Below are 6,969 nucleotides of genomic sequence, written 5' to 3'. Positions count from 1 at the left end.
GAGAGAGAGAGCGAGAGCGAGAGAGAGAGAGAGAGCGAGAGAGAGAGTGTGTGTGTCTTGGAGAGCAGCAATCCTCCAACCCCCCATGGCTGCCGTTCTCCTCACCCTCTCTGCCATTATCTCACATGAAGAGGTGGCCCTTGTCCTAGCTGAGACAAACCCCTCTCCATGCACACATGATCCCATTGCATTCTGTCTTCCTTGGCAGATGGCCCCCTCCCTCACCTCCACTTTCTCAATTACTGCTTCCCTACTGCCTGAAAGCACACTTCGCTCTCCCCCATCTTCAAACCCTCCTCGGCCTGTCCATCCGGACTAGCTGCCTGTCTGAGCCCGGCTTCTTGGTCTCCTCTGCTGGATCTTTGTCTGGGGCACACCTGCTAATGATAGGTATTCCCCCAAGGCTCTGTCCTGGGCCCTCTTCTCCTTCATCCCTCTATTCTTTCCCATGGTGATCTCCTCAGCTCCCATGGATTTCATTATCATCTGATGATTCTCCGATCTACTCATCCAGCCCCATGTGTCTGCTGACCTCCAGTGTTACATCTCCAACCGCCTTGCAGACATCTCAAACTGGGTGTCCAGCAGACATCTTAAAGCCAGCCTATCCAAGACAGAACTCATTATCTTTCCCCTAAGCCCTCCTACCTTCCCTGTTACTGTCAGAGGCCACACCATCCTCCCAGGCCCCCAGGCTCCCAACATAGGAGTCATTCTGGATTCCTCCACCATCTCCCCCATCCAGTGTGTTGCCAAGACCTGTCAATTTTTCCTTTGTAACATCGCTCATATATGCTGCCTTCTCTGCTGTGGTACTGCCACTGCCCTGGTGTCCTCATCGCCCTGCAGCTTGACTATTGCAATGGTCTGCTGATATGACTCCTTGCCTCACATCTCTCCCCAATCCAATTCACCTGTCAAATTAATCTTCCTAAAACACAGATCTAATCACCTCACCCGCCCCCAGTCAATAAACTCCAGTGACTCTGTATCACTTCTAAGATCAAATATAAACCCTTCTGTTTGGCATTTGAAGCTCTTCACAAGCTGGCCCCCTCCTGCTTTTCCAGGCTCCTTATGCCTCACTTCTCCTCCCCATCTCCCCATCCCACGTCCTCTTTGATCCAGTGACACTGGCCTTGCTGTTGCTCAAACAAGCCACTCCCTCTCTCCGCTAGGTAGTTGTCTCTGGCTGTGGCCCGTGCCTGGAACACTGTCCCTTCTCATCTCTACCTCCAGGCTTCCTCAAGCCTGTCCTGACTCCTCTTAATTCTAGTGCCCACCCTTTGTTGACTATCTCCCCTTTACCCTGTATAAAGCTTGTTTGTACAGAGTTGCCTATTGTCTCCCCCAGCGGACTGGAAGCTCCTGGAGATCAGAGACTGTTTTTGCCTTTCCGTATGTCACCAGCACCTAGCACAGTGCCTGGCACATAGTATGCACTTAATAATTGTTTATTGATCGTTTGACCGGCAGCAGAAGAATACTGTGTTGGTATCTACAAAGTATTTAAAAGACCAGAGGAAGGGCCCGTTTGGATAGATCCTCTATAGCAGATGCCCTCGCTCTGCTTGTAGCATGGATTCCTTTGCCAATCTGCCAAAGTTTGTGAAATCCTCATAATAATGCTTTCAAATGCATGCGATTTTTTGTTGTTGTTTAGTTGTTTCAGGCATGTCCAACTCTTGGTGACCCCATTTGGGGTTTTCTTGGCAAAGTTACTGAAGTGGTTTGTCATTTCCTTCCCCGGCTCATTTTACAAATGAGGAAACTGAGGCAAACAGGGTGAAGTGACTTGCTCAGGGTCACACAGCTAGTTCGTGTCTGGGGCCAGATTTGAACTCATGAGCAAGAGCCTTCCTGATTCCCAGCCCAGTGCTCCATCCACTTCACCAGCTAGCAGCTCCCCACCCCCACCCCCACCAAAAAAATTGCATATAGTACATAGGATTATAAGGGAAACCAAAGCTTAGTGAAAATAAAGATGGAGATTCCCATCAAAGTGCATAGACCTGGGAAATCTGTCTCTGGACCCCAGGCTGAGGACCCCTGCTCTGTGGTCATTTTATGGAAGTTGGTTGAGGTAGGAGGGGCAAGGCCCATTTTGCCCACTGCCCCACCCAAACCAAGTCTCCATTCTGTCAAATGAAACAAAGATTTGTGGGCAAATTGTGACCGGCATGGGCACATTCCCAAAGAAGGCCAGGGAAGTATGGGTAATCCCAATGTGAGGAAATAGCCTGAAGATCTAGAGAAAGCAAGCATGATTCACGGGTCTTAGACGTCATCCAGTCCGTTATCTTCATTTCACAATGGAGGACAATGACTTGCCACAACTCGTTACTAATCCGATGACTTTCCACTTTACCTTGCTGCCAGAGAGGGCTTCAGGGCAGGGTTTTCAGCTTGAGCCTTTTGCTTCTCTCTCTTTGCAAACAGTATACGTACGTGCATACATACATACATACATACATACATACATACATACATACCTGAGACGTCTCTTTGTAAATCTGACTGAGCCTGGATTTTTTGCTCTGGGAGTTGGTTTCCAGCTTCTTTAATTTCTCCTTCTGAGATGGGCTACTTTAGAGTCTCTATTTCCTGTTTTGTTAATTGAGTATTTTTTTGTAGCTATTTGTCCATTTCATCTTTTTGGTTTTGTTAGTATGTAATTACGTGTAGTAGTTTCTGATAATTTTCCTTTCTACTCACTGTGAATTCCCCCATCTTGGGTTTTTTTTTTAAATTTTAGTAATTCAATTTTCTTTTCTCTCTTTTAAATCAAGTTAGCTAATGGTTTATTGATTTTCTTGGTCTTTTCCAGAAACTAGCTCTTTGCTTTAGAAGTTAAATTAGCTGTTTGTTTTAAATTTGTTCCCTTGATATTCAAAAATTCCATTCTGGGGAGATTTGAAGGGCTATTCATTTTGTCTTCTAGTTCTTCTAATTTCATGCTTAATTCAACAGTATAGCATAAGCAGGTAGAGAGAGAAAGCTGACCTAGGAATCAGGAAGACCTGGGTTTGAGTCTTGCTTGACACATACTGGCTGACTGCCACTGATGGGTGGCAATCAGTATAATACCCCCCTCCCCCACATTATCTATAGAGAGAGAAATCTATCTATGGACTTTGCCCAGAGCAATTACGTAACATGATGTTATAGATGGGTCTCCAACCTTCATAGGGGCAGGAATTCCCCACTGGGAGTTCCCTATGGAGATGAAATCAGAGGTCTGGATTGTTTTTCAAATGGCCTACCCATTAGTCATCTTTCTCCTTTGTTAATATAAGTGTTCAAAGGTGATTTTATGTTTGTAAAATGCTGTGTGTGTATGTATATATATATATAATATGTATATATATGTATGTATATATGTATGTATATGTGTGTGTGATCCCATTTGAGGTATAACTTTTTATCTAAGGGTCACTTTAGCTGCACCCCATAAATGTTGTGTTGTCTATGTCCTGGCTCTTTCACCACTCCCTACGAACATGCCCAGGTTTTCTCCTATCTCAAAGAAAAAATAAAGCCCACCACCACCTCATTTGACCCTATCATCCATTTGAGTTATTGCCCTATCCCTCTCCTCTCTTTCACTGCCAAACTCCTAGAAAGAATTGTCTCCACTCACTGCCTTCACTCCCTCAGCTCCCACTCATTTCCCAGTCCCTATGATCTGACTTCTGACTCTTGCACTCTACCAAAACTATTCTTTCCAAAGTTACCAGTGAATTCTTAACTGCTAAATCCAATGAACTTTGCTTAGTCTCTTTCCTTCTTGCTCTGTATGTTGCTTTTGACATTGTATATATCCCCTGATCTCTTTCCTCTTGGCTTCCAGGATACTACTCTTTCCTGGTTCACCTCCTTGTTATGATGCTTATCTTTCTCAGTCTCCTTTGTTGGATCCACTTCTACCCCCTAGCCTTGGGCGACATCCGGAGGCTCCATCCTGATCTGTTCTCTGCCTACGTGATCTTGTCTGTTCTATAGATTCACTTATCATTTCTGTGTACGTGATTCTAAAATCTATATATTCAGCCCTAGTCTCTCTCCTGAACTCAAGGTCAGGAATTACCAATTGCCTACTGGACATTTCTCTTTCAATGTCATATTGATACCTCAAAGTTAGCAGGTCTAAAAGGAAATTCGTTTAACATAACTGTTCTTAGCTCCTTAAATTACCTTGAATTTGCTTATTTGTATGTGTTGTATTCCCCCTCCCCATAAAGCATAAATTCCATGAGGGCGGGGCCTGTTTTATTTTGGCCTTTGTAACTTCAGCACCAAGAACAGTGCCTTACACAAACATAATGTTTGTTGAACTGAATTCTATTCACAGTTATGTAGCATCACCAGAGAATATGATATTAAAAAGATAGTGTTTTAATGGAAAAAAGAAAGATATCCCTCCAAACAGATCCCTTCAAAATGAGTTTTTATGGCAGCAAGCAGCTTGAGATCATCCAAAGGGTTGTGTAATTTCCCAAAGTCAATGCAGCCCATCCTGGGCCTGATTGGGCCCGATCTGTCTGCAGATGATATATGTACTGGTGGATCAGCACAATGGCCTGTCCATCCAAGTGCATAATATGGCCTGGGCAAAAGGCCTTCCCCATCCACCTGTTTCTTTCCTGTGGCTGTGGGTCTCATCCAGGAAGGTCTGGAGGGCCAGATATTCCAGGGCCATCCATAATCAGTACCATGCCATCCACAAAGAGAGGCATGTGGATGGCATCTCTGTTAATGAGGAATCTCTCTTCTGTTAGGACTTTGTGCAGAACATTGTCCAGGGCAGTGACAAAACACTTTTTTCTCCCAATACAGTTGCAAATCAGGGTTAATTGGTTTCATTGGGCTGGCCAATCCTTTGCCTGATTTGAGGCATCCAAATAATTGTTCCTGGGTCAGGTAAACTGAGCCTTGGTCCCTGTTGTCCCTGTTCCCTGTGAGGTCTATTTTGGATGCTAAGACAAGACAGAGCCTGCCTGTAAGTTGGTGTGACTCATTCTGGCCAGGATCCAGCCTTCCTGTTTGACAAGAGACATGATTTCATGGGATCATAAGAACATAAATTTAGAACTGAAAGGCATCTGAGAGGTTGAGTCCAACCTACTCATTTTACAGATGGGGGAACAGGCCCGAGAGGTTAACTGAGCTGCCCAGGGTCATGCAACTAGTTGTGGAATAAAGTCTCTGAAGACTCGCCTTCCTGACTTCTAAGTCCTGCTCAAATAATAATAATGATAATAGAATAATAACCTTCTATTTCAGCACCCCTCATAATAATAACAATAATAATAACAATGTCATATCTCTCTAGCATTTTTAGGTTTGTGAAGCAATCTAAAGCAAGCTGTGGCACACAGCCAGATCAGTGGCTGAGCAGGATTGGAACCCAGATCTCCCAACCTGAAATCCAGAGCTCTTTTCCATTCCTCAACACTGCTCACTGTCAAGCTGTTAAATAAGGAGCTGAGATTCAAAGACCCCAGGTGCCCGCCCAGATGGGTCTTTCTCTCCTGTCAGGATGGTGTTTGTCCAATAAATTCTGGAGAACACGTCCTCTATAGCCAAAGTAAGCCAGAAAAAATGAGCTTCTCCCCAGAGCTTTCAAATTTGGCATGTCTGCGTAATTTGGTTACAAAGTGATTACAAATGAGACACTGAACTTTAAAGAGGATTAATTGCACCTTTCAAGGGTCACTGTCGCCATCATGAGCAGGGCCGTGTGCTACACAGGCATGAGCGCTAGCCGGGAGTCAAGAGACATGGGTTTAAGTTGCTTCCGACACTAGCTAGCCTTAGGCGGGTCACTTCCCCAATCCGAGCTTTCAATTTCCTCATCTTTAAAGGAAGGGGAAGGGAGCTGGATAGAATAATCTCTAGAGTGCCTCTCACTTTCACATTTTTAAAAAAATCAGATATGATTTTTCTAGTGTATGTTACCTTGTTACCTGCATGTTCAGGTAAGCACTCAAATATGTGTTGAATGAAAAATGTGCATTAGTGGAACTCATTATAGTTTAGAAGTACTTCCCCCATAACAACCCTGTACGATTGCTGTTTCCCCTCCCCCCACCCCCCAAGACTCAGAGCAATGGCCATATGCCTAGTAATCTTGAGTCATTGAAGCCACTGGCTCCAAGTCCAGTGCTATTTCTAGGATTCTAGGTTTCCGTCCTCTTCAGCGTGAAATCATGAAGTCCCCTTGTCTATGGCGCTGAGGGCCAGGCTAGAGTCACAGCCCCTACCCTCTAGACATTTTCATTATGACGCTAACAGCACAGACCCGAAGCTCTTACCTCCCCATAGGACGGGGTTGAGAATATATTCTCTTTCTCTGGTTCCCATAAGCCCCAAACCCAGTGCCTCTGGTTAAGAAATTAAGGGATGAGGTCAGCTAGGTGACGCAGTGGATAGAGCGCCGACCCTGGAGTCAGGAGGACCTGAGTTCAAATTTGGCCTCAGACACTTGACACTTACTAGCTGCGTGACCCTGGGCAAGTCCCTTAACTCCTGATTGCCTTGCAAAACAAAAAACAAAAACAAACAAAAAAGAAATTAAGAGATGAATTGTGTTAATTTCTCTCTAGTCCTTCTGAGGGGACGGGCATAGTCTCAGCATGGAGCAGGGACAGACAATTCAATTCAATTTTTAACATACTGGTACCTCCTAAGGACAAAATAAGCTCAGAGAACGATCAAGAGATCGGTGTACTTATTCATTCCTTTTGAAATCTATTCTGCTATACAGGGTACATAGCGAATGGATTCTCAAGTTCCCTAGGAACACATCTGAGAGATTAGAAAGTAAGAGCTAGAAGAAACCCTAAAGAGCACATAGTTTAATCTTTCATTTTATGACTGAGGAAACTGAAACCCAAGAGAGGGAATTTGCCCAAAGTTACATTTCTTTAAAGTGCTACCCCCATGATCTCCTTTAAAAAAATTTTATTT

This window comes from Vombatus ursinus, unplaced genomic scaffold (assembly GCF_900497805.2).
Source record: "Vombatus ursinus unplaced genomic scaffold, bare-nosed wombat genome assembly UNPS02004691.1, whole genome shotgun sequence".
In the NCBI taxonomy this organism is placed as follows: domain Eukaryota; kingdom Metazoa; phylum Chordata; class Mammalia; order Diprotodontia; family Vombatidae; genus Vombatus; species Vombatus ursinus.
The sequence above is the reverse complement of the archived record's forward strand: the minus strand, read 5'-3'. Positions refer to the sequence as shown.